Below are 27,661 nucleotides of genomic sequence, written 5' to 3'. Positions count from 1 at the left end.
CATTGATTGGCTGCCTCCTGCACGCCCCCACTGGGGATCCAGCCCACAACCCCAGCATGTGCCTTTAACGGGAATAGAACCTGGGACCCTTCAGTCCGCAGGCGGCCGCTCTACCCACTGAGCCAAACCGGCTAGGGCTGGTCACTGTTTTTGTCGCCCGTTCCCCATATATCTGGAAGTATTTGGTTAAGATGGAAATTTTGTTTTCCTTGTGTTTGGTTGGACTTGCCAAAGAGCCAGGGCTGCCTGGAGTCTGCTTTGTGGGAAGATTTTGGACTACTCTTTTTTTTTTTTAAGCGTTTTGCACATGGACAAAGTACCTCCCTGGACCTCTCCATTCCCCACAGCTCCGCAGGGACCTCGACCACAGAACTGGGGAAACGCGGCCAAGAGGCGGCCACAGCCCACCTGGGAGGAAACCGCAAGCTCCCTCGGGATGCAGCCGGCCCGCAACGCCCGTTTCCGCGGAAACCGTGTTCTGACGTCACCACGCGGCAGCGTCCCCCTCCTAGACTCTTTCGATTCCAATAATTACAGGCCGTTGTTCCTTGTGATTAAGCCCCTATCCCAGTGGTCGGCAAACTCCTTAGACAACCGAGCGGCAGAGCCGCAGTTTGCCGACCACTGCCCTAGAACCGCAACGGGGCCTACTGCATCGGGGACACGCGTGGATACCCGCAGGTCCTACGTCCGCATCGGGGCGTGCTTCCGCGCGGTGCCCGGACATCTGCTTCTCCTTGGGCCCAACTTTCCCTTCTAGGAAGAAGGGGCGCCCCCATTGCCGGAGAGCAAGCAGAGCCAAGGAAAGGGCGCCAGTCTAGGTGCCGCGGAAGATACCGAAGCCTTCCCTGGGGCGCCGGGGACTCGCTAACTGATCGGAACCGCCTACAGGCCCCGCCCCAAGGGCCACGTGACGGCTCTGCGATCACGTGACTTTCCGCCGCTCCGGACTGCTCTTTGTGGTGTTTTCGGGCGCGAGTGCCTTTCCCGCCGCTCTGCTTCCCCAGCCGCCTTGGTCCCCGTCCCTAGGCGCGTGCACAGCACAGGGCTTTCTCCTGCCTCGTCGCCCAGGCCCCACTTCCCTTGCTGCCTCCGGGGTGCAGGGACGCGCGCCCAAGCCGTCCGCCCCTCTTGGGCTCCGGAGGAGAAGGTAATCTCGGAACTGGCGGCCGGGGGCGTCGGGAACGGGAAGTTTCCGCTGGCGTCTGCTGAGACTATCGCGGTCGCCACCCGGAGGGTGGGAGGAAGGGTGGGAGGAAGGGTGGGAGGAAGGGTGGGTACCACAGGCCAGGTGGCGCTCCTCTGCTGGGTGTGTCCGGTGCTCGGTAGTGAGCGGAGGTGGAGCAGGGACTCGCTTGTGGCATGGATGCAGTCACCTCTCTCTCCCCCTTGGGCTCTTTTGGGAGTGAGCGTGCGTCCCGGACGCCCCAGGCGTCCCACTGAGTATATTCCCACCCTTAGGCAAAGCACAGCCGCTTCCTCCGCTAATGCTAAGGCATTTCAGGGCTTTACACCACTTTCTGGATTCCTGTCCGGTAGCCTCGACATTTCAACCCCCCGCCCCCGGCTTAACTGAAACCTGCCCCTTGATCCATATGGGCACATCAAATATAAATTGCCCCGGTTTTTTTTTTTAGGATTTCAGCTATCCAGTTCAAGAAATACCTTCCTCCTTGTCCTCGATTTCCTTCCCCACTGATCCACCGCTCCTAGAGGCTTATTACTGTATCTGGTATTCCCCGTCCGCTCCTCTCATGTATTTGGCACAATTTTCCCTGGCTACTCTTGTTGAAATACATTCTTCAAAAATATTTTCCTCCATTTATTAGGTTTACTTGGGTTTTTTGTTTGTTTCTTGTTTTTGTTTGTTTTTTCTTAGAGAAATATCCATGTGAGATGGAAACAGCCATTGGCTGCCTCTTGCACGCCCCCTCACGGGGATCCAGCCCACAATCCTGACAGAAATCCAACCAGCAACCTTTCAGGTAGGTGCATGGGACAACACCCAACCAACTGAGCCACACCAGCCAGGACTATAGTATTTTATACATTAGGAAATCCCCCTTTAAAAAGTCGATGTTCATAATAACTCAGGGAGGTCAACAGGACTGGCATAGCACCCTCATTTTTCAGGTGAAGAAACTGATACTCAACTATACTTTGTTGAGCAATTGTAACAAAAAATCACACACCTGGTAAATAGAAGAGATAGGTGTCCAGACTTCCAGTCTAGTCTCCCATTACATCAAGAGTAAATATTAGTTAACGTAGACCCTGGCTCTTTGCAACTTTGAGCAAATTAACTTCACCATATGATAATTTATCTGTAAAATGGGAATAATAAATAGCACCTACTTCACTGGGTAATGCTTCATTGAGGATAAAGGATGATAATACCTGCAGAACACTTAGGACAATGCTTGGGAAATAATAAGCCTTAATAAGTGTTAGCAATTTTACCATATCAATCCCTAATGAGATGGAAGTCTCATACACCTTATTAATAAAGCGCCCAATTAATCACACAAGTAGGGCTCATCTCAGAAGTATCATGGGTGTGGAAAGAGTAGAGAGCAAATCTTTTTTTACTCCCGACATTCCAACTATCTTTGGCTTAATTTTTATTTCACTGGCCTTCCAACCAAGTAAACATGTAAAAACTGTGTTAAGAACACTTGCCTGGGACTGGAGATCACCAAGTCCTTCAGTTACTAAAGAAGCTGAAATCAAGGGTATTGAATCACTGAAAAAAAGGACATGCAATCAATACGTAACAGTCCTATATAATAAAAGGCTAATATGCAAATTGTCCCCTCCATGGGGCCTTCAACCAGGGTGCGGAGCCAGCCGGAAAACCACCTGCAGCCAGTAGGCCCTACCTGTGCACGAATTCATGCGCCGGACCTCTAGTTTTAAATGAAAAAACGAAGTAATCAGTCTTGGCCCCAATTCACTGATTAATACATGGAGTCACGTAATATTCTTAGCACCAGTGATGTTAGGTTCAAGTCCCAGGGAAACCCAGCTGCAACACTGCAAGTTGTTTCAAGTGTTTCAGTCCTGCTGCACTCATCCACCCGCCTGTCAGCATCAGTTTGTGTGGATCTGTTGGACACCTTGGATGGCCAGAGCTTAATGCTCAGCTCCAACAGGTTGCTGCAGGCTGGCTTTGGTAAATCATCTGGAAGCAGGAAGCTCCCACAGTTCTAGTTATGCCAATTTAGGCCCACCTGCCTCCAGTCTCCTGTTCTGATAAACTTACAGCCCCCGGTTCTTTTGGGGGCTCCACTTGAGCCCAGGGGGACGCTCTTCTCACCGCCGCGTAGGTGCCACAAAATCAGGGCAATTTCCCAAAGTGGTGCCGTGGATGCTACAAAGTCCCTGGTAAGGAGTTGGCAAAACCTAGGTCTTCCCATTTGGGTCAAGAGACTAAGACAACCGACCACAGGCTGCAGTAGGACAGCTCAGATTCGAACCGCTGGACGCCGAGGCTCCGCCCATCGCGCGCGTTCTGGGGCGCCGCCCCTGACGTCACCACGCTGACGTACTCCCATAGGTCCGGGTCGTGGACTCGTTCACCAGCCCAATGGTAGGCGCGCCCCACACCCCCTTTAGGTCGGTCCCTCCCTTCCCCTCCGGAGTCTTTGCGCCTGGCCACAGCCTGGACTTCCCAGACCTGGGCGGGGGCGGAGCGGGGGAGGAATGGAGGGGCCAGAGGTGAGGGGAAGGAGGGTGCTTAGGTGAAATGCAGAGGATGGAGTTAGAGGGAGGGACGTTCCTGGAACCCTCTGGACCACGCTGTTCACGTAGCTCCAGGTGTCCAGGCTCCGTGCTCACCGCGGCGTAGAGGGCCAGGTAATAGCCCTTAGGTACCTTCCTGGCACCCTGGCAAGCCACGCTACGCGCGGAGCCTGCCGGCCCCCGGGGGCCTGTGTCTAACTGATAGCCGTCTGGCCCTTGGCACCTCCGTTGGTGGGTGGGTGGGGGCGTAGGGAAGAACCTCCGGACAGTCTCTGGGCGCTGCTGTTTGCACAGCGGATTCTGAAAGCACAGCTGCTAGGGAAGGCAGGCCCTTTAGGGCAGTTTCTGCCGGTGTCCATTCCCGTTGCAGCTGTCAGTCTGGTGGAGTGAGCTGCCCGCTGACCTTTCCCCCTCCCGCTACCGGAGACTTTGCTTGCAGTGCTTCTTGGCCCGTGCCACCCACCACCAGCATCTGGTCAGTTTTGGCCCGCCTCAGCTCTGGGAGTGTCTATGTAAGAAACTTTCAAACGGGCAGAGAATTGTGAGTGTATTTGAGCCAAACTGATGACAATTGCAGGGAAGCAAAACCTCAATGAATTGAGAAAATGCTCCAGAAAATGGTAGTTCTGCCTCTGCTTTATACATTACAATCAAAAGAGAGGATGAAATCATTGGTGATCGATTAGGGAGGCAGGAGAAAGCAAATTTGGAGGGGGTGGGCAATGGGATTGGATAAAAAGTAAAATTATAGGCAATACTTCTTTTACATAGGTGGGAACAGGTTAGTTAACAGCCAACAAATTAACATGATAAAAATGATAATGAGGGGATCTGAGGTCTCAGCTCTGATGCAGTACCTGTATTTTGGGTGGGGAAATTACTTTGTTTTTGCAAAGGCATTATCCTAAATGCAAGAAAACAACAGATAGGCTTTGTTAAGGTGGAGATTGACCTTCCTTAGGGATAAATGCTACTTTAGGACATGACTAACTCCTCCCCCCCCCACCCCCCATGAACCCCTTTTAGTTAAGAAGTTTTAATTTCAGACCATCCTACTGAGACAGGCTAGTAAGCAAGGACAAGCAGAATAGGAAAAACTGAGATAGGTAAACAGCAGTTTGCAGCCATCTAATAAATCCTGTCTTCCCTAAACCAGGGACACTAAAGAGTAAATGGTTTGCATGTCTCCCCAACCAGAGGGTAGATAGCTTAAATCACCCTACTCAGGCAGAGGGATAGCAGAAATCCAATTAGAGCCATTTGCCAACCACACTCAAGGATAGATGAAGCTAAGAGAATACATATTATTTTGGTACATCAGCATACAATTGATGAATATTCTTTTGAGATCCTCCCCTAACAAATCCTCTAAACGCCCAGCCTTTAAAACCCCTCAAAAGGAAGTTCCAGGGCTCTCTCTCTCTCTCTCTCTCTCTCTCTCTCTCTCTCTCTCTCTCTCTCTTTCTTTCTCTCTCTCTCTCTCCTAGGAGCATGCCCATGTTTCCTCCTCCTCTTCCCCCACAGGCATGCATCTCCTAAACTCTAAGGGACCCCATGAGGCTTGCAACCTGGGCAGCAATGGGCAGCAGCAGTTTGTCCCAGGCAAACCCCTTGAAACTGTCCCCAAGACCCCCTTTTCTCTGACTTCTTAGTGAACCAAAACAGACCAGCCTAGCCTCATTTCCCCAACCCTTTCTTGTTTCGCTGTCCCCAGCTTTAATAAACGTCCTCTAAAATTCACCGGGACTCGTGTTGTGAAATTTTCCTGCACAAAGTCAAGAACCCACACGCTACCGGCTGGCCCGAGGTAGACTCATTCAGGCCCAGGTACCCGTTCTGGTAACACTATGTGGTTATTTTAGGTCTCTGAGTTTGTAAGACTGCCATGCAGGTCTCCCCTGAGCTTGTCAGGTTTAGTGTGTGCCCCTTTTTGTCCACATAAACTTCCTGAGCCTAAACACCGTGCACCAACCAGGGATAGAACCCCCAACCTAGGTATGTGCCCTTAGCAGGAATTGAACCAGCAAGCTTTTGATGTATGGGACAACACTCCAGCCAACTGAGCCACCTGGCCAGGGTTGTACACAATTTAAATAAAGGTAGAAACATATTATGGATATTGTTTTGAGACTTTTTCATCAACATAGTAATATATCGGCCATTGTTTTCTATGACAATAAATATTATATACTACAGTGAGCTTTTTAAAAAAAATATATTTTATTGATTTTTTACAGAGAGGAAGGGAGAGAGAGAGTTAGAAACATCGATGAGAGAGAAACATCCATCAGCTGCCTCCTGCACACCCCCCACTGGGGACGTGCCCGCAACCAAGGCACGTGCCTTGACCGGAATTGAACCTGGGACCTTTCAGTCCGCAGGCCGACGCTCTATCCACTGAGCCAAACCAGTTTCGGCTACAGTGAGCTTTTTTTAAAAAAAATATGTTTTTATTGATTTCAGAGAGAGGAAGGGAGAGGGAGAGATAGAAACATCAATGATGACAGAGAATCATTGATCTTCTGCCCCCTGCACAACCCACACTGGGGATCGAGCCCGAAACCTGGGCATGTGCCATGACCGGGAATCGAACTGTGACCTCCTGGTTCATAGGTCAATGCTCAACCACTGAGCCATGCCCGGTCTGGCTACAGTGAGCTTTTTAATGGAAGTATTAAATCCTGTAATTTATTTTGTCAGAACAACACCATGAACATTTACCAGTAATGTTTCAATTTTTATCAAAATAACAGTAGGATAAGGTCTCATACACATAACTGACTCTCACCAACTGAATCCTTGCAAAAAAATGTCTCAAGTAGAATTACTGGCTTAAAGACAATGCCCATTTTTAAGGATTTTGATACATATATCCAAATTGCGTTCTAGAAAAGATGTTTGGAATGGGAATTGATACAGATCATTTGGTAGTTTTTCCTGTTTTTAATGAATTTATTTCTAATTAATAACATACAAAAAAGTTGCAAGACTAGAACCAAGAACTCCCATATATATATATCCTTTTCTTAGATATATAATTTTTGACATTTTGTTGCATTTACCTTTTCTTTCCTCCTCCCTCCCATATAGTACACACACACACACACATTTATTGTTTATACTTTTTGAACCATTTGAGCCTGGGTTGCACACATCATGTTTCCTTTCCCCTGAAAGGAAACATGATGTGTATTTTTTAAATTCTTTATTGTTTAAAGTGTGTTAAACAATAGAAGGTGAAGGAGGGCCAGCTCTGGGATAGAAACAGAGTTTTTAAAATTCTTTATTGTTTAAAGTATTACATAAGTCTCCTTTTTCCCCCATTGACCTCTCCCTGGCAGCCCCTTCCCCCCAGCACATGCCCTCACCCCGCTACTGTTTGTGTCCATTGGTTATGCTCAGTGCTCATATGCATACATACAAGTCCTTTGGTTGATCTTTTAGTGTGTATTTTTAAAGAAAAAGAATATTGTCTCATATAACTATAGTACATTAGTCAAATTTAGAAAATTTAACATTGATAAAATACTTTAATCTATAGTCCATACTCCAATTTTATCTACTCTGCAGTCTATATTTCAATTTCTTTAATTGTCCTAATAATTTCCCTAATAATTGTCCTAATTATTTTTTCCATCACCATTTATTACCCCTATACCCTCTTCCAATGATCATATCTGTTAGTGTTCCTTTAATTTGGAACACTTCTCCAGTCTTCTTTAGTCTTTCATGAATTAGCACTTTTGCAGAAGACAAGCCAGTGATTTCATAGAATGTTCCTCAGTTTGAGCTTGTATGATATCCTTCAATAGTTTGAATGCTAAGTCTAGGTCTAAAACAGAAGAATGAAGCTGAAGTAGCATCAAACATAGATATAGCTTTCATTAAGACACAGTTTTGCAGAAAAAAATACGGTGCTGATAAAGGATTACTCAATATGAAAATAACGAGATCAAAAGGAATAAACAATACAGCTTCTAGACAATTAATCCTCTTATCACAAGTATAGCTCATGAAATTAGGTCAACAGAATGGTTTTGTCAGCAGTGGGGGTCTTGCTTTTTCAGTGGCATCACCGAGGCACTTCATGCTGGCAAAGCCATGTCTACCTTGCATACAACTATCACCAGCATCTGGACAATTCAGGGCACAGGCAGACACTCAATGAATACCCATCTTCTGAGTTAATAGGCAACAAGGACTACCCAGAGTTTGCATCTTTAGGTTCATGGTTATTTTATTTTGTTATCTGTTGCTGTAAAATGACAGGAATCTTGAGCAAGGAGAACACAAGATTTTCTGCCTTCTATATAGAAACTGCAGCTAATCTTTGTTCACTTGGCTTGTTGGGGTAGATCTGGTAGCTAAGAGACCCTGTGAAAAGTGGCTTCACCAGACAACATTATGCCACCTGTAGGAGGTGGGGAGGGGTGGGAAGCAGGCTGTCTTCTGTAGTCTCCATAGGGACAGTCTTTGGAAAAATTTATTTCCAAACAGGTGGATTTCGGATCTAGAACTCAGGTCACCTCCTTGGAAAATCAGCAAGCAGCAGCTGAACTTCAGCCAAGCGAGAGATGAATGGAGAATATTTGGCAAAAGATCTGGCAAACATGAAGAGGGCCACAAGAAAATGCAAGTAAAGCGAGATGTCAGCCTCTTCTGCTATACCTGTTGACAAGGAGAAAATTCTGACATGTTGTAAATTAAATTACAGTGGCTGGAGAGTGAGAGAAAGAGACACAGTTGCTAGTCTGCTCATGGTTGCTGATCAGTTAACAAGACTGCTTACATCCCTGTTTTGCCTGTTGTAACTTTAGATTAATTTCCAGGTGGCTTTTTCCACAAATTATTTTAGCCAGGCACCATCTATCTCCAGGAGCACCCCACACCCTCATCTCTTGTCTACACAAGGACTTTCCTGTCTGCTGTTTTCAGCCAGTCTATAGGAGTGGACATTTGTTTACTGGGACTCTGTTTCTTTTTTTTTTTTTTTTAATTTTATTTTATTGATTTTTTACAGAGAGGAAGAGAGAGGGATAGAGAGTTAGAAACATCGATGAGAGAGAAACATCGATCAGCTGCCTCTTGCACACCCCCTACTGGGGATGTGCCCGCAACCAAGGTACATGGCCTTGACCGGAATCGAACCTGGGACCCTTGAGTCCGCAGGCCGACGCTCTATCCACTGAGCCAAACCGGTTTCGGCAGGACTCTGTTTCTATCCCAGAGCTGGCCCCCCTTCACCTTCTACCACCCCTTTGCCTATAGCTTATGTAAATTCTTTCCAACTACCTTTTTCTTCTTCCTTTCCCCTATTTGATTTATTACAAAAAAACACACAACACCTTGTAAAACTCTGGGATGGGCCCAGCTGTTGTTGCTCAGTGGTTGCGCATTGACCTATGAACCAGGAGGTCATGGTTCTATTCCCAGTTGGAGCACATGCCCCAGGTGTGGGTTTGACCCCTAGTAGGGGGCGTGCAGGAGGCAGCTGATCAATGATTCTCTCTCATCATTGATGTTTCTATCTCCCTCTTTCTTCCTCTCTGAAATCTATCTGTCTGTCTGTCTGTCTGTCTGTCTATCTATCTATCTATCTATCTATCTGGAAAATTCTGGGATGGACATGCTGTCTTTTCTACCTATTCTACCTGGCCATGGTGCTGGTAGACCAGTCTTCTTTTTGACTAGCATTTTTGGCTCAATAACACCTTATTTTAAAAAAATACCTCAGCCCTAGCAGGATAGCTTAATTCATTAGAGTGCCAACTTGGTATATCAAGATTTCCGGTTTGATTCCTGATCAGGGCACACAGAAGCAACCAATGAATGCATAAGTAAGTGGAACAGCAAGAAGATGTCTCTCTCTCTCTCCGTTCCTCTCTCTAAAATCAATAAAATCGCCCTGACCAGTTTGGCTCAGTGGATAGAGCCTCGGCCTGTGGACTGAATGGTCCTGGGTTTGATTCTGGTCAAGGGCATGTACCTTGGTTGCAGGCACATCCCCAGTGGAGGGTGTGCGGGGGGGGCGGGCAGCTGATCCATGTTTCTAGCTCTCTGTCCCTCTCTTCCTCTCTGTAAAAAATTAATAAAATATATATAAAAAAATAAAAAATAAATCAATAAAATCTATACATAAAAATTAAAAATCAATCAACCAATCAATAAAAATACTTCAGTCATGGAAGCTAAAGATTTTTAGTTTAATACTGAAGAAAATTATAATAGTGGAAATATTATGGGTTCAAGCAGAATTTTTCTCTGCACATGAATGTTTGGGTTCAATTAAAGAAAAAAAAACACCTTATAATGTAGGAAAACTTTAAGAAAAAGCTACAAATCCTACAGAAGTCCCCTTTTTGGTAAAAAAAAAAAAAAAGTGGTTGGGTTAGGAGCTACTAAAACCTACTACACTTTCCCATAATGTTAAATTATTTTAGAAAGCTGTGTGCAGATGAAAAATTGTAAAGACATTTCTCTAGGTGTTAATAAAATTTGATGAAGATTGCTATCCCCCAGATAACATTTTGATTTTTGATGAAATTTGTCTCTAATGCCCTCAATTGCCTACCTTGTCTAAGGAGGAAGCTGGTCTCTAAGGGTCTAAGGTTGCCAGAGACTCACTAAGGCTGCCAGCCATGCACTCCCCAGGCATTTTAACTGCAAGCAGTAGAACTGTTAATGCTCTGGATGCACAGTAATGGAATGGATAGTTCTCAGCATAGGTTTAAATGGTCTACTCTAATCCTATTACTCCAAAAGCCTGAAATTGTGCCGAACTTGAGGGGTTTTTTTAGGACCATATCTTTGGAATTATTGCAGAAACACCTGCAGTAGAAAGGCAATCTTCCCTTTCCTTTTTTACTAAAATTAAGCCCCTTCCCCCAGTCCTGGGTAAGGCTATATCTATTGTCTTTTAGGTAGGGTTAGGCACCCAGACCCCAGAAGCCTGTTTGCTCCAGGGAAGGGATGGAGGGACCCACAAGACTCATTAGGACCCTGGGAGGAGATTATAGACATCCGCAGGGTTTAAGAGGTGCAGGGTGGGGCCTGGGAGGCACCTCCTCCTCCTGCTCCTGGGTCATCTCCTTGCTGCCCCTTCCCTTTTGATCCTGTGCACCTCCCCCCACCCCCACACCGACCCTGGCAACACGGCGGTGGCTTTGGCCAGCAGCCCATGCCAGCAGCTCCGGACCTCTCTTCTGAGTTAAATGTCTCAAGGAAGGAAAGGGCGCCTCAAGGAGGAGACTTCCTGTCAGAGAAGAACTAAGGAAAATTTAGTCTTTCTTACCGTTTCTTCTCTCATCCAGTTCTTGAACATTTTGGTTACAGGACCTCAACACTCTTGAAAATTGTCTTTGTGGGGCTTCCTTTACAACCTGCGCCCAGCAGAATGGCTCCTGTGAAGAAGGGTGGCAAAAAGAGGGCCATTCTGCAATCAAGAGGTAATAAATACACCATCAGCATACACAAGCCCATCCACAGAGTGGGTTTCAAGAAGTATGCCCCCTGGGCACTCAAAGAGATCACAGAAATTTTCCGTGAAGGAGATGGGAACTCCAGATGTGTGCATTGACACCTGGAGTGTCTGAGCCAAAGTACTAAGGAATGTTCCAGACCGTATCTGGGTACTGTTGTCCAGAAACATAAGAAGGATAAAGATTCACCAAACAAGCTTTATACGTTGGTTACCTAGGTACCCGTCACCAATTTAAAATATCTATAAACAGCCCTAGCTGGTTTGGCTCAGTGCATAGAGCATTGGACTGTGGACTGAAGGGTCCCAGGTTCGATTCAGGTCAGGGGCACATGCCCAGGTTGTGCACGCAATCCCCAGTTGGGGGCGTGCAGGAGGCAGCCAGTCAATGATTCTTTCTCATCATTGATGTTTCTATCTCTTTCTCTCCCTCTCCCTTCCTCTCTGAAATCAATCTATACTAATAAAAGGGTAATATGCTAATTAGACCGGGTCGACCGGACATCTTCCGGACGTCCAACTTCCTTCTGGACAAAGCCATGGTGGCGGGGGCTGAGGCAGAGACAGGGGTAATCAGGTTGTCAGGGGAGCAAGCAGTTAGGGGTGCGATCAGGCCGGTGTGGTGGTGCAAGCAGTTAGGGGTGAGATCAGGCCGGCGAGGGGGAGCAAGCAGTTAGGGGTGAGATCAGGCTGGCAGGGGAGGGGAGTTGAGGGCGATCAGGCTGGCAGGGGAGCAGTTAGGGGGATCAGGCAGGCAGGTGAGCAGTTAGGAGCCAGCGGTCCCGGATTGGGGAGGGTGCAGGCTGGGCTGAGGGACACCCCCCCATGCACGAATTTCGTGCACCAGGCCTCTAATAAAAATATAAAAAGAAAAAAAAAGTGTGTTGTTAATATTGGAAAAAAATCTATAAACTGTGTGGTGCTGGGGGGTGGGAACGGCTTGGGAGAGGTCAATGGGGGAAAAAGGAAATATATAATACTTAATGTGGATGAGAACTAACTGCTGATCATCGAATAAAGTTATAAAACTACAAACCAATAAAAAATAAAAAAGAAAGTTGTTTTTATGGATATATATCATCAATATTTATCATATTAGATTTTAAAACAAAAAATTTTAGCCCACTAATACAGAAGAACACATTCCATTAGCTTTCAGAGTAGTGGTAAAATCAACCCTGTTTCCTTAGAAAACTCCACTGTGAATGAGAATGAATAAGAGAGAAATGGGCAAATAAAGTCTTAGTGTTATTATGGAGATAGTTTTAACCTTGCCAATTTTTGTAAAAAGCTTTGAGAACCACTGCTCAAAAAAAAATTAAAAAAAAAAAATCACAGTTTAGAAACAGGGCCTTTCACTTCCTTGAACAATTTAGAAAGGAGCCCCATGGAATCTCCATCGGGATCTAGGCTGCTGGTGCAATGAAGACAGTAACCCGTGGAATTTACAAGGTGTGCTCTGGAATGTTGTCCTAAACTCCTCGCTGGTATTTGTCCTTTAGTCTGGAGAAGATTCCTGTGTAAAAAATAACAGATCATACCAAAGTAATTAAATATCAATTGCTGAGAAGGATAAACTTCAATTTAAAGGAAAAAAACCTCAGTTCCTGAAAAGGTATCAGAATTCAACAGAACTTTCACAAGCTAAGAACTTGCTTGAAGAGAGCACCATTAAAATAGGAAGGCACCACTTTGATGAAGTGGAAAAAATTACTTGTTTTGCTATAAACTAAGAAGAAAATGTAAAGAACTCTATAGAAATGTTTTAAGTTCATATGAAAAAATGCATAAGAATTCCATGAACCTTTTAGAGAAAAGATAGCTCTTAATGAAACAAAGCTGCTTGAGAAAGTTAAGTGTGGGCTTCCTATCAGCGACAGAAGAGAAAAACAAAGTTCAGGAAAGTCTGACAGTACATCAGAGGTCTTCAAAAGAGAGGCAATAATCTGATAGTAAAAGTGATGATGCTAAAGTTTTGAATAATTGTCTTGTGCAGATCATTTCTGAAACTAAGGGGAAAAGTAATAGGAAAGTAACTGTATTTTCTGAATTAGACAAGAGAGAGCCAGGACTTGCCAAGTTGAGAAAGTGAGAGAAGACAGTTTTATCAGTTATCTATTGCTGTGTAATAAACAACCACAAAACTTGGTGACTTGCAGCAGTAGTGATTTCTATCTCTCACGATTATCTGGGTTGGGTAACAGTTTATCTGCTGGTTTTGCCTTAGGCTCACTCTTGCAGCTGCATTCAGCTGTGAGGTGGTTGGGCGGGAGTGTCAAGGCGGCCTCACTCACACGTCTGGCAGTTGGTGCTGGCTGTCCTTTGGGAGCCTTGGTTCTTGTACCTGTGACCTCCTGTTCTCAGGGCAGCATCGTAAGATAAGAGAGTGAAAGCAGAAGCTGCAGTGTCTCTGGCTTTGGAATCGCGTAACATCTCTTCTGCCACATTCCACTGATAAAAGCAAGTCACAAGGTCAGCCTAGATTCACAAGGTGGGGAAACAGACAACCTCTTGACGGGAGGAAGTGCAAAGTCATATTGCATAGGATCCTGGGAGGAATTTATGGCCATATTTTTCAATTTATCACAGCAGGAAATGACATGGATGTGACAAAGATCTGAGCTATATTAACATTGGCTCAAGAAGAGAAAGCTGCCCTAGCTGGTTTGGCTCAGTGGGTAGAGTGTTGGCCTGCGGACTGAAGGGTCCCAGGTTCGATTCCAGTCAGGGGTACATGCCCGGGTTTTGGTCTCGAGGGGGGCATGCAAGAGGCAGTCAATCAATGATTCTCTCTCATCATTGATGTTTCTATCTCTCTCTCCCTCTCCCTTCCTGTCTGAAATTAATAAAAGTATTAAAAAAGAAAGAAAAAGCAGCCTGGCTGGAGTGGCTTAGTTGGTTGAGCCTCATCTGATTGCTAGTTTGATTCCTGGTCAGGACACGTAACTGGGTTGCACATTTGATCCCTGGTTGTGGCACATACAGAATGCAACTGATCAGTGTTTCTCTCTCTTTCCTTCCCTCTCACTGTCTCTGAAAATAAATGGAAAAAATATCCTAGGGTGAGGATTAACAAACAAACAAACAAACAAACAAAACAACAAACAAAAAAAAGGAAGAAAAGAAAGCATTTACAACTTTTTGCTGAGTGCTAAAATGTCAATTATACATGATGAAGAGAACCCAAAGTACTTGTTCACCGTAGTCACTGCAAGGCCTCTAGAAAATGTATTATAAAGTTTCAAGCCAAAAATTGAACTAATTGATCAGACAGAATAACATACTGGAAGAATTTCAGCAGAAAAGAAACATTAGAAGCAGTCAGCAAAGGAAGGGGAATATTAAAATCAGTGAACTCAATAAAACAGAGATAAACTATAGAATATGAAAATATAAGGCAACATTTTCTCCTGCACAAGAATGCCCATGACAATTGGATCCTTCCTCATGAAATAAAAGAGCAGTTGCTGGAGAGATGAACCAAGCCAACTTTCTGAGACAGAAATTAATAGAAGAACAAATAAAAAAAGTTGCTAGTACTCTGAAAACCAAGAATTGTTAAAGCAACTCTAACAAGATATTTTGTAGTCTCTTTCCAAATAATACATCAATTTCATTTCTAAGATACCAAATGCCTTGTTTCCTATTGTAATCAGAGTTTTTATAAAATTAGTAATACAATATCTAATGGCTCCCTCAATGAAGGATCTTTTAAATTCATGCCTGAGGGTGGATAAGTACAGTACTCCTCGGTAATGAAGAATGGTCTGTAAAATTACAGATACTTGGACCATTAATGGAAGAGATGTGCTTAGACCGGAACCCTGATGCTAGTACTAATCAGTATCCCCTCAAATTCCCCCTTTACCACCGTGGATGGCTTGGTTCACTCTGGTACAAATCCCAACCCTCCTTCGCACTGTCTATCACAAGCTCACCACCAGCAGGACTTCTACCTCCTTCTGGTCAGTTTGGACCACCTTGCTCTCCACTTCACGGGCATAAAACTTTTCTTCCATACCGTGTTCATGGAAGGACTCCACCTTAGGCCTAAGAGAAAGCACACCTGGCCTCTACCTGAAATAATGGCCTTGTTCCATGATAGTTAAATCTGTAAATATAGACCTCCACCTTTTATCTTTAGTAATATGATTTTGATAATTATAAGTAATGATGCTCTTAATATGTATTTTGATGCACATATACATGCACTTCTGTTGGGTAAATACCTACGAGAGAAATTGCTGGGTCACAGGGTATGCATATATTCAACTTTAGCAGATAATATCAGTTTTCCATAGAGGTAGTAAATACCTAAAAGATTATATATATACATACACACATATATATATATATACATATATATACACATAAGGTTTAATCTCGACCGGCCGGTGTTGCTCAATGGTTTAATCTCCACCTATGTACCAGGAGGTCATGATTTGATTCATGGTCAGGGCACATGCCTGGGTTGTGGGCTCAGTCTCCAGTGTGGGGTGTACAGAAGGCAGCCAATCATTGATGTTTCTCTCTCTCCCTCTCCCTTCCTATTAAAAAAATAAAATAAACCAAAGGAGCCTATTTGTCTTTCATTTAAGATGAACTTATTGAAGACCCCAAAGCAATTTTGTATGGCAAATAAGAGTTAACCTATGATGGAATGAAACACAGATATAGTGTGTGTGTGCATCAAAACACCAGTAGAATTTGTTTTGCTTCTGATTGGGACAAGGGTCACAATAATTTCTCCACCAAATAGAACATTTCTTTTCTACAGGGTGGGGCAAAAGTAGGTTTACAGTTGTGAATACTCAAAACAGAGTTTATTCGTGTACTGTTATTACTTATTGTATTATTTTCCATATGGACAACTGTAAACCTACTTTTGTAATTCACTCCCTGTGTAATTCAGAACCCTATTTTCTAGCATATTTCAATGAAAGTTGAATGAGTGAATTAATAGGTCTTCTCTATAGATTGGCTAACCACACACACTTCAATCAAGAGGCAGCCGATCAATGATTCTCTCTCATCATTGATGTTTCTATTTCTCTCTCCCTCTCCCTTCCTCTCTCTGAAATCAATTAAAACATATTAAAAAATACATTTCATTTTAAAAATTGAGCTATCAGCTGGTAAAGCGTGTATACATGTTTTGGGGACACCCTGTGTATTAAAAAATTTACAATTATTGTCTCTGAGGTGATCTAAACAACAGTTCACATAACATAAGCTTTAGGGGGATTCTATGTATCCATTATACAGCCTTCACCTTATTGAAGTTGGAGCTTTTAATTGGGACTAAATAAGTTAATAAACTATATGGCTAATTTTTAATTTTCATTGTAATTGATAATAGAGGTATTTTGATATATTAGGCACACTACCCTGTTCTCTGTGCCATGAATCCAGTTGATTTTTCTAGTGGGCTCACTTCAGTTTCCAAAACTATGAAGTGCTTCATAGATTCACACAGGGCTTTACAGCATTTGAAGTGTTTGACATTTTACATTATCTTCTCTGATGCTCAAAAGTGCTTGGAGAAGTCAGCAAGGCTGGTATGTCTGTGTCATTTTTTTTGTTAAAAAAAAAGAAAGACTTGCCTAGCTGGTTTGGCTCAGTGGATAGAGCTTTGGCCTGTGGACTGAAAGGTCTCGGATTTGATTCCAGTCAAGGGCACATGCCTGAGTTGTGGGCTCAATCTCAAGTAGGGAGCGGGCAGGAGGCAGCCAATCAATGATTCTCTCTCATCATTGATGTTTCTATCTCTCCCTCTCCCTCTCTGAAATCAATAAAACTTATTTTTTTTAAAAAAAGAGAGACTTTATCTACTGTGTTCAACAAATGTTGTTTGTGCAACATCATGCATCTACAAATGGACTGGAATTCAGGTTTCCAGACTTTTTACTCTGATGTACCCTGGTATTCAGTAGGTGTTTGACATATTTCTTAATCTCTATACTTCAGTTTTCATGTCTGTAACAAGGAGATAATACCTATTCATTGAATGAGCACAATTATTAATTTAATTAACATATGTGAAGCTCTTTAAACAGTGTCAAGCTCACAGTGTTAAATAAAAGTTAAAAGTTAAATTATATGTTTATTGTTTTAGCATATCCAATTTACTTGTAAGGAGGGTTGGGATCATCATAGTATACCCATTTGGGAAATTCCCAGGTGAGTGTACATGTTAGGCAAGTTTCAGACGTGTACAGTTTAAGTCTTGTTTATAATTTAATAACTAAAGAAATGTAGTGGTCCAATAATCCCACTAGTCTTACTTAACCACATTTAATTTGTCCTTGAAATGCTCCTCCCAGCGAGAAAAGACTTCAAGGGCGAGGTAAGTGGATTTGAGGTATTTAAAAAAGCAGAAACCAATGAATTGTAATAGGAAAATCCAGCATATTCGATAGCCCAAGTGTGTGTTCAGTAGTGTAACGATCTACTCAACCTTCCTTAGCAGAGAAGATGTTACGGGAAACTCCACATCAGACACAGCTGGGAACTCTTGTCGAAGATAAAAAAAAAAAAAAAATAGTTTCAGTTTTGTGAAACATCTGGTGCTCAGCCATCTGTTCTTGCCAGTACAAACAAATGCTTAAGGTCTGTGTGGTTTCCTTAGGACACCTTGCAAGGCGGAGTTACAGCGCTGAAGCAACAAGTTGTGGCAAAGCTAATTTAAGTACGTTCTCGGGGTCGGAGGCACCTGCACTTCCTGTTACTACAATTCAGGCCAAACTGCTGTCATCCCTAGCTTTTTGGAGACCCCCCGCTCCCCCCAGCCCATATTCCTACTGGGACCACCCTCTGGTGTCTCCAGCTCAAGTGCACACCTACGCAGGGCTTGACCTACTCCCGTAGTTGCCTAAAATCCAGGAGTTTTCGCTCCCTTAGGCCAATAACGCGGCCTCTAGCTTGAATTATTTGTGAAAAAGTTAGCAGGTGGACACCCTTCAAGCACTCGGGATCTCCCATGGTGGTTGAGAATTAGATGCCCTGGGCACACGACGCAGGCTAAAATCCCCTGGGCATTGAGGCCCCACCCATGGCAACGCCGCTCTGACGTCCGCGCGGCGGGGGCCGCCATAGGCCCGCGTCGGAGCCCAGGACGACGTGCGGCGCGTGGGCCCCCAGGTGCACCCCTGCGGGAACACCGCCCGCGCTTCCGGGCAAGGTTCTGTGCACCTGTTCCTTCCTCCTGCTCAAGGGTCTCTCCCTCTGGGAAAAAAAGTGCACATGAGGACAAGAGAGGTTACAGCGAACACAGACTAAGAACAGCGAGGAAGATTAATCCCAAAGTAAGAAGAAGCTGGGCACCTTTAAGCTTTCTGGAAGTTCACGTGACGAAGGGCCCCGGCGGTCACGTGACGCACGCGCGCGCGCGCGCCCTCGCGCAGGAGCAGCGGGCTAGCGCCGTGCGCGCGCCTTCCCCGCGGCCTCCGTCTCCTCCTCGGGAGGGTGCGGAGCGGCGGAGGGATCGGCGTCTGAGTCGGGTGCGCGTGCGCAGCGAGCAGCTGTCACCCAGTGCGGAACAAGTCTCCCAAAATTTCCCAAATCTCTCTGGGCCGGAGGCCACCGTCTTCCTTCTCCTATTCCTCCTCCGGGCCGTGTCCTCACCCCACCCGCGCGCCAGGTAACCGCTTTTCCGGAGTCCCGGGGATGGGGGTGGCAGGGGAGGGCCCGGGCCACCTTCCCGGCACTGCCCCCCTCCGCGCGGGGCAGCAGGGGTTGCCGGCGTCCGGGCGAGTGGAGACGCCGGATCTTGGACGCTCGGTCCGCGGCCGCCGGGACTGTCAAGCTGGGGAGAGAGTGTCCGGCCGTGGTCGCTGGGGAGGGAGGCGGGAGCCAGTGACAGCCCGCTCCGGCCCTCTCGGGGGTTCGGTGCGGCGCTGGGTGTTCTGCCGGGGGCCGGAGTCGGGGGTCGCGCTCCTTGGGGCAGAGGAGCGCGCGGGTGGTCCAGAGATGCCAACTCCTTTCGGTTCCCCTTTCAGCTGGGTCCGCGGCGGACTCGGGGAAGCAGGGCCTGCTGCGCCTCCCGGGGCCACCTCTTCCTTGGGACTGTCACCGCCGCGGGGTGAGGATGGGGCTCCTCCCCGGAGCACCCCGTCGCAGGCAGCTAGCCTGGCTCTGGGGTACCCCCTCAGCCCCCGCGGTTGTCCTTTTGGTTTTCCCGGCATGGGGCCATTTCTGCAGTGCCCGAGACCAGGATGCGGTGTAGACAGTGGGCGCTTACTAAATAGGAGTTGTATCGGGTCGCGTGGAATGCCCGGCGCGGGACGTGGCTTGGGGTGGAGGAGGGAGCCAGGCCAGGCAGGCTGGGGCTCTGAGCTCGAGTCTGGGTTTTTATTCGGGGCTCCGCCAATGAAACCCGCAGGGCTCGATGCGGATGCTTTCCGGGTGAACTCGGAGGCCGTCTGCTCCTGAGTTGCACCGCGCACGTCTGCACGGGTCGGCGTTCCCTGTGTGCGATAGCTGGGAGGGGTTTTGTCTGGTTCCTCCTCCGGAAGAAGGGAGGGCAAACTTTTTTTTAGCACTTGGTAAATCTGCACGCGAGGTGGTATTTGAAGCACTGCTTGGGGAATGTAGGTTGGAAGTTGCGGGTGGCCCACCCTTATCTCGGCGAAAGTTTCTGGTTGGCTCTGTTCACCTAGAATCGGACCAAACTTTGCCCTATTTCACCCACTTGAATTTGCAGTATTTTTTTTTATTTTATTTTTAATCTCGGGAAACTCTGCTTCACTGTTTCTATGGCAACGGTTAAATTTCTAATTTAATTTGGAAGTGTAGTGCTTGAAAAGTAGTGGCTTTAATTCTTAAAGGTTCATTTTTACTTTGTAGCACTCGGTTCTCTCTTTTTTAAAAAATATATCTTTGTTGATTTCAGAGAGGAAGGGAGAAAGAGATAGAAACATCAATGATGAGAGAGAATCATTGATTAGCTGCCTCCTGCATGTCCCCTACTGGGGATCAAGTCCACAACCTGGGCATGTGCCCTTGACGGGAATTGAACTTGAGACCCTTCAGTCCGCAGGTTGACGCTCTACCCACTGACCCAAACCAGCTAGGGCTCTGTTATCTTTTAAGATCATTACTCTAGTTCTCCCTCCTTGCCAGCTCCCTTCCACCCTCACCTCCCACTTTGTTTAGGAATGTATTACGTGGGGGTTCAGAGTTTTTAGGCCCTCTTTTTCCCAATTTAGGGTGTTATGTAAAGTTTGCACATAATCTTTACAGGACCCCACGAACTTGGTAATTGAATGCAATTTACTTTTTAATTTTTCTCCCTTTTTATTGAATTTATTGGGGTGACACTGATAAACAAAATAAAATTATACAGGTTTCTGGTGCACAATTCCACAACACATCTGTACACTGTATTGTGTGTTCACCACCCCAAGTCAAGTCTATGTCCATCGCCATCTATCCCCCCTATGAATGCAATTTAAATTGGAGGTTTGTTTCACATTAACAGGCTTTAATCCGTGGCTTTTCTAAAGTTAAAATATATGTATTTTAGTCTAGTTGTAGTGGTTCAGTGGTTGAGCATCAACCCATGAACCAGAAGGTAACTGGTTCAATTTCCGGTCAGGGCACATGCCCACATGTCCAGGTTGCAGGCTCAGTCCCTGGTAGGAGTTGTGCAGGAGGCAGCTGATAGATATTTCTCATTGATGTTTCTCTCTCTCTATCTCTCTCCTTTCTTCTCTCTGAAATCAACAAAAACATATTTAAAAAAAAACCAAATTAAAAATAACTAGTAATTTAAAAACAAAAGAGCCCTAACTGGTTTGGCTCAGTGGATAGAGCGTCGGCCTGCGGACTGAAAGGTCCCAGGTTCGATTCTGGTCAAGGGCATGTACCTGGGTTGTGGGCACATCCTCAGTAGGAGGTGTGCAGGAGGCAGCTGATCGATGATTCTCTCTCATCGATGTTTCTAACTCTCTATCCCTCTCCCTTACTCTGTGTAAAAAATCAATAAAATATATATTAAAAACAAAACAAAAGAAAATCTGGAAACAGGAGAATATTTAGAGGAAAAAGAAAAATCAGCAGTAATTGACATTTTCATTTTTGTAAATTTCTTTCTAACCTGTTTTGTTTTAATAAACTAGATAAGATTTGACTATAGCTTTAATGTAAAGCTTTTATTAAATTTTGACTCTGTCATATGTAGGGACTTCTAGGGAACGGTGAGGATACTTACCCATTGGTTACCTAGGGATGGGATTTCTGGTATTGAAATTGAGCTGATTCTTAAGGAACAGAATCTTTCATCTGATACTATTAAGGTTTGAGAACTAAGCATGTGCTAAATAATTCATTTCCCTTCCCCCCCCTGAGAAACATCCTTACTAGTATATTTGTATGTTTTATGGTACTACTGAGTTTTTCCTTGCACAATTGTTTGCTATATTTGCTTTTTGTCTTACTTTTGCTGGGTGGTTTATTCTGCCTAGTATTGGGTACATTTCCTCAAATTTTAAATGTAGAACATATAGCAGTGAACATAGTAGACAAGTGATTCCCTATCATTTCATGAAAGAGGAGTATAGTGAATGTGAATGTTTAGTTACACTGTAGCTCTATATTTTCAGATACTCAGTGGTTTTAGCTACTATGATATTTATGAACTGCTGCTCCATAGAATCTTTAAAATTTATTCTAGATTCTGATAGGTTTGTATGATACTTTACTGTGGCAAATATTTATGGAGCAGAATAATGTGCCATCAAACCATTTTGGTGTTGACTTCCTTTTTTTTTTTTTAATATCTCCATTCAGTTCCAGTTACTAATTTGGCATCTCTACATGTTAACTCTTAACAAGTTGAACCCCAGCCCAGCCTGAGTGGCTCAGTGGTTAAGCGTCGACCTATGAACCAGGAGGTCAAGGCACATGCCTGGGTTGTGGGCTGGATCCCCAGTGTGAGGCATGCAGGAGGCAGCCGATCAACGATTCTCTCTCTTTTTAAAAAAAAATAAATTATTGATTTTTTTACAGAGAGGAAGGGAGAGGGATAGAGAGTTAGAAACATCGATGAGAGAGAAACATCGATCAGCTGCCTCCTGCATATTCCCTACTGGGGGTGTGCCCCCAACCAAGGTACATGCCCTTGACTGGAATCGAACCTGGGACTCTTCAGTCTGCAGGCTGATGCTCTATCCACTGAGCCAAACTGGTTAGGCCAATGATTCTCTCTTATCATTGGTGTTTCCATCTCTCTCTCCCTTTTCCTTCCTCTCTGAAATCAATAAAATATATTTATTAAAAAAAACCCCACAAATAAAACAAGTTGAACATCTTTCATCTCAGCTCTGCTTCTCTGGGGTTTCTCATGCATCTCATCCCATTTCATTGCCCACTAGAGTAACCAGGAGTTATCACAGACACCTCATGGTTCCTCAGCCTTCACAGCCAAACTATCACCAAATTTTGTCATGCCTGCTTCCTAAATATATATCAGATCAGTCCGCTAGTCTCCACCTGCCAACATCTCAGTACCTTCTGCAGTATCTTCCTTTCTCTGTTCTATTCAGTGAGCTTTTAGAATGTAAATCAGATCTTTCTCATTGTCCTGAGGACATTTGAAATTCCCGTGTTATTGCCTCCTATCCCATGCTCCCCGAAAGCCTTTTCTTTTTTTTAAATATATTTTTTTATTGATTTTTTTACAGAGAGGAAGAGAGAGGGATAGTTAGAAACATCGATCAGCTGCCTCTTGCACACCCCCTACTGGGGATGTGCCCGCAACCAAGGTACATGCCCTTGACCGGAATCGAACCTGGGACCCTTGAGTCCGCAGGCCGACGCTCTATCCACTGAGCCAAACCGGTTTCGTCCCGAAAGCCTTTTCTAGGTGGTCTACTTTTCCTCTCTGCCCACTGGCTTTTCTTTTCCTCATACTGTACAGGCCTTTGCTATTTGCTGCCAGGCAGACTTTCCTTCCCACTTAATTCCTTTTCTTACATCATTCTGGTCTCTGCTTAATGTACTTCCTCAGAGAATCCTGACCTGTCACTCCATCTCTTCCCTGATCTAAGTCAGTTTCCCTAGTGAATATCTTAATTTCCTAAGCTTTTCCTTCCATAACACTTAGCAGTATTTATGTGATTATTGTATTGTTTGCTCCTAAGTGTAAGAATTCTATCAAGTACTTTTATTTACTTACTAGTGGCCTGGTGCACGAAATTCATGCACATTAAGAGCGGGACCCATAGTCAAGTCCCCAACCACCCACATGTGCCTCAAAATCACATGAGACCCAGACCCGGCCGCCCCCCCGCCCCCATTGGGCTAGATCCAGACCTGCCCAGTCCCACCCTTGTCAAGCCCTGCTGGACAGGGGGCATAGCCTCAGGTCCCCTGGCCTGCGCCAGGATGAGGGGCGTGGCCTGAGATCCCCCAGATGGGGTGGGGGATGTGCCTTGAGGTCCCCCGTCAAGCCCCACCAGGTGGGGGGCATGGCCTGAGGTCCCCCATAAGGCCCGCCAGGCGGGGCGGGGGGGGGCACAGCCTCAGGTCCCCCGGCCCAGTACTGAGAGGAGGGCACAGCCTCAGGTCCCCCGTCAAGCCCCACTGGCAGGGGGGCGTAGACTCAGGTCCCCCGTCAAGCTCCTCTGGGCGGGAGGTGTGGCCTGAGTTCCCCCAACACAGCACTGGGGGTGCACCTTGAGGTCCCCCGTCAAGCCCCGCTGGGTGGGGGTGTGTGGCCTGAGGTCCCCCGGCCTGGCACTGGGGTGGGGGGAGCAGCCTGAGGTCCCCTAGCCCAGCACCAGGACGGGAAGCGCACCTTGAGGTCCCCCGTCAAGCCCCGCGGGGCGGGGGCGTGGCCTCAGGTCCCCTGGCCTGGTACCAAGGCAGGAGGCATGGCCTGAGGTCCCCCAGCCTGAGGTCCCCTGTCAAGCCCCATGGGGGTGGAGGAGGGCATAGCCTCAGGTCCCTGCTGATTGCTCATTAAGGCTCCTTAAGGGAACTTGGCCTCAGCTGTGGGTGCAACCATCTTTGTGATGGAGTGATGGTCAATTAGCATATTCCCTCTTTATTAGATAGGATATCACACCAACACACCATTGTCTCACCAGCACTACACTGTAGTTACTCAAAAAGCACTTGTTGTACAAATTAATGATTTTACATATATGAAAAAAATTAAGGAAATTAACATCAGAGCATACTGTAGAAAATACATTTTACCCATTCTGACCCAACACACATATACACATATAAAATTGAAGCAAAGATTTCATAAAACAATACTTTGCCAGCTGCTTTGTACTCTTATATTTTCTATTTTGTTCTGTATTACATATAAAAATGTAGATATAATCCACTAAATTGGGTAGGACTGCAGACTGAGTTTGCACAGCATAGCTCTAAGACAATATAAGGACAGTGCCTCATTTCTACTAGCCCCTCCTCCTTCTTTGAAACACAATGGCTATATCTCAGTCTTTTCTGATGGGAAGTATGAGGATAATACCACTTCCTTCCCCATTAAAAGAAAGTTCCTTCTGCTGATAAGTTCCAGCCTGTTCTCAAAGGAGGGTTAGAAAAATCTAAACCTGGCTCTCCCTTAGGTCTTCTAGGCTTCTTTGGGCCACTAATAGCTAGTACTCACTCTTTCAGCCTGCTTGGCTGAGCTCATTACAGGTGTGTGGTCAGTCACTGAGTTTTAAGGCTGGCCACTCATTAGTTTTGTTTTCTCAATTTGTTACAAACAAAAGGACATTCCTAAAATGAAAACAAGAGGATCAAGGCAAACCAGTAAGTATTTGCGAATGTGTGAATTAAGGAGCCTGGCTGGGTAAGGGTGTCACAGTTCAATGGATCACTGGAGCTGAGCCCTAGAGCTGTGGTTTTCATTTGTTCACTTAGCAGAAGGTGTGGTGCTGTTTGGTCCCACCTTGAAATATTGATCTTTTATCATCTATTTTGGTAGCTAAATATTAGAAAGAACTCAAGTATGTTTTTAACTGAACACTGCGCTGTGATATTCATAACTTACAAAAATATTTAAAAACATTAGATAAGCCCAAACCTTCTATGTTTAATGAAAATAAAGCAATATCCAAAATTGTATACAATGTATGCTCCCAATTGTGTTTAAACGTGTTTATAAATGTGCATGTTTAGAAAATATACACTGGAATCTTAACTTGGTGGTGGGATTAATAGTAATTTGAAATTTTCCTTTATTAAATTTTTTTGAGAATAAACATTGCATTATAATAGGAAAGGCTCAGTTGAAAATACAAATTTCCTATACATTGATATGTATTTGCAAATAGGTAAAATAACACCTTTATTAAAATGTTGGCTAAAGCCCAGGTTTCTATTGCCTGTGTTTTGGAGACTCCTGTCCAGGTGGGATGTACATTTCACATTATGATTCATCTTTTTGCTCCTAACCTGATTTTTTTCTCTTTCCTGTCTAAGTTATAAAAGCTTACCAAGCCTTGTTTCTCATCTTTTTTGCTGAGGATTTCCTTTCTCTCTGCCCTGCTCAAGATTGTTGATAATGAATGTTCACTTATGGTTGCCCATTACTTGATAATTTGGAAAGTTTTAATATTCATTATTAAGGTCATCCATATGGCATGAGTTTAAGGGATGGAGAGGGTTTTGGATGAATTAGGCGATATCTTTCTGTTAAGTTTGGAAAATATATAGTTTTAGTGTGATTCAGAAACAAAATTGAAAGAAACGTACAGTGAAAGATGAGGAAAATAGAAGCATTATGAACCAAACAAACAAAACATGGCCTAAATAGTTTGTTTTTGTGGACATTGGTGAGGGTTTGGTCTTGCATTTATTAAAACCATATTTTATGGTCATTGAGAAGCATTAGGTAACAGATTATGATTTTTCTTTGTGTTTGTATAATGATTGTATTTATTATAATTTGCTTAAATACCTGAGATTTTGAGGAAAATTAAAGTCATCTAGTAGACATTGAAAATACTTGTGGATTTGTTTGCATGTCAAGGAAGCCCTGTATTGGTATCAAGGTTAAAGAGAATAAATTATCAGCAAATACCTGTGCAAGGTACTGTGCCAAATATTGCATATAGGGTAAAAATATAGCAAACCCCTCTCCCTCAAGCTGGTCTTTTGGACAGGTAGTTGTCAAAGTTGTGCAAATTATCATAATTCTTTAAAGTAATATTCTTTGCATTCGTTAATAATGAAACAAACAAGGACCAGCAGATTGTTGTGGCTACTGTTTTCCAACTTTTTTTTTTTTTTTAAGTATAGCTGATACCTCATATGTGATTGTGAATCTTTAGGAATAATTTCAAAAAGTTTGCATACTAAATTGCCAAATATTTCAAATTTTGGGCCTCGTTTTTTATTTACTTATTTAATTAAAAAAATTTTTTTGTTAATCCTCATCTGAGGATATTTTCCCATTGATTTTTAGGGAGAGTGGAAGAGAGAGGGAAAGACGGAGAGAAATATGGATGTGAGAGAAACACATCGATTGGTTGCCTCCTGCACGAGCCCTGACCAGGGCCCAGGCTAGGAAGAAGCCTGCAACCAAGGTACATGCCCTTGACCGGAATTGAACCTGAGACCCTCTATCCACTGAACCAAACTGGCTAGGGCTGGGCCTTGTTTTTTATACTTGAAAGTAAGAATGGGTAATTTCCTGATAGCCCTAAATGGTTTAGTTAAGCTTACATGTTACCTCTCTGGAGATCTGATGGTGATGTGGTTCCACCCCTGGTGCCAGAGAATCCCTGGGTACATGGGTGGTTCAGTGTGGCTGGCCAGGCAGCCTGCCTGGGGTGGATGCCCATGGGTTGCAAGGGTATGTGGTGGGCAATGTGGCAGGTGAGGTGGGCCAGAGCATGAGGACCTGGGAGACTCAGGTAGCTCTTTCAGGTACCGGAAAGTGTTTCTTCCTTCCCAGGCCTCTGGAGAGAGACAGTCCAAGTCCAGCAAGCTTTTAGGGGCAACTCACAATCATGTGAAATGCAAGTTTTTGAAACTATTGAAATGGCTTTCTTGCGTTGTTTTGTGTGGGTGTCCTTACCAATTATATTGCATACTAATAGGAATTTAGGAACCAAATTAGGTTTATGCATTATTCAGAGTAATAGGAGAACAATCCTTTTTTCTATTCATTTAGAATTATTAGTTAGCATTGATTACATTTTTTTTTCCGGTCCTCTCTGGACCCAAATTTTTGTGTAATTTTCCTAAAAATTGGAATTAATGAAGAATTAAGTTTTTTTAAAGAAAGTTTTTATTGAAAACTGTTCAGAATTTATTTTTGTAGCCGTTTCGTAAGAGTCTTTCCTAATTAGATACGTCAAGTTTGTATGTTTTAAAAATGATTTTTACGCCCTGCCAAGGTATCGCTCTGTTGGTTAGAATGTTGTCTTGATACACCAAGGTTGCAGGTGTAATCCCTGGTCTGGATTTGCATTGCCT

The 27,661-nt window shown here is 44.6% G+C and overlaps 1 protein-coding gene and 2 long non-coding RNA genes across 7 annotated transcripts in view; 2 read left to right on the top strand and 1 right to left on the bottom strand.

Annotated features, from left to right (window-relative positions):
* The first annotated feature begins 969 nt into the window (after positions 1 to 969).
* Positions 970 to 8,301, top strand: LOC129151774 (uncharacterized). Its single transcript, XR_008558412.1, has 3 exons — positions 970 to 1,150; positions 1,880 to 1,985; positions 8,239 to 8,301. It is a non-coding gene; the product is annotated as an uncharacterized LOC129151774 (long non-coding RNA).
* Positions 8,302 to 8,345: 44 nt separating this feature from the next.
* Positions 8,346 to 18,673, bottom strand: LOC114232755 (uncharacterized). Of its 3 annotated transcripts, XR_008558409.1 has the most exons (5): positions 18,542 to 18,595; positions 13,513 to 13,669; positions 12,668 to 12,734; positions 11,033 to 11,141; positions 8,346 to 8,409 (listed from the first exon to the last, which is right to left on the bottom strand). It is a non-coding gene; the product is annotated as an uncharacterized LOC114232755 (long non-coding RNA). The 3 variants fall into 3 exon arrangements; XR_008558411.1 differs by lacking the exon at positions 12,668 to 12,734; XR_008558410.1 differs by lacking the exons at positions 12,668 to 12,734; positions 13,513 to 13,669 and having other exon boundaries at positions 18,542 to 18,673.
* A 126-nt stretch (positions 18,674 to 18,799) lies between these two features.
* KDM4C (lysine demethylase 4C) overlaps positions 18,800 to 27,661 on the top strand; it is a 328,665-nt gene continuing 319,803 nt past the window's right edge. For all 3 annotated transcript variants that reach the window (XM_028150623.2, XM_054727715.1, XM_054727714.1), the window contains exon 1: positions 18,800 to 18,857. The gene's annotated coding sequence lies outside the window, so the exon portion shown is untranslated. The remainder of the gene's footprint in view (positions 18,858 to 27,661) is intronic.

The sequence above is a fragment of the Eptesicus fuscus genome, chromosome 15 (genome assembly GCF_027574615.1).
Source record: "Eptesicus fuscus isolate TK198812 chromosome 15, DD_ASM_mEF_20220401, whole genome shotgun sequence".
Taxonomy (NCBI): Eukaryota; Metazoa; Chordata; class Mammalia; order Chiroptera; family Vespertilionidae; genus Eptesicus; species Eptesicus fuscus.
This window is presented reverse-complemented; position numbering and strand designations above follow the sequence as displayed.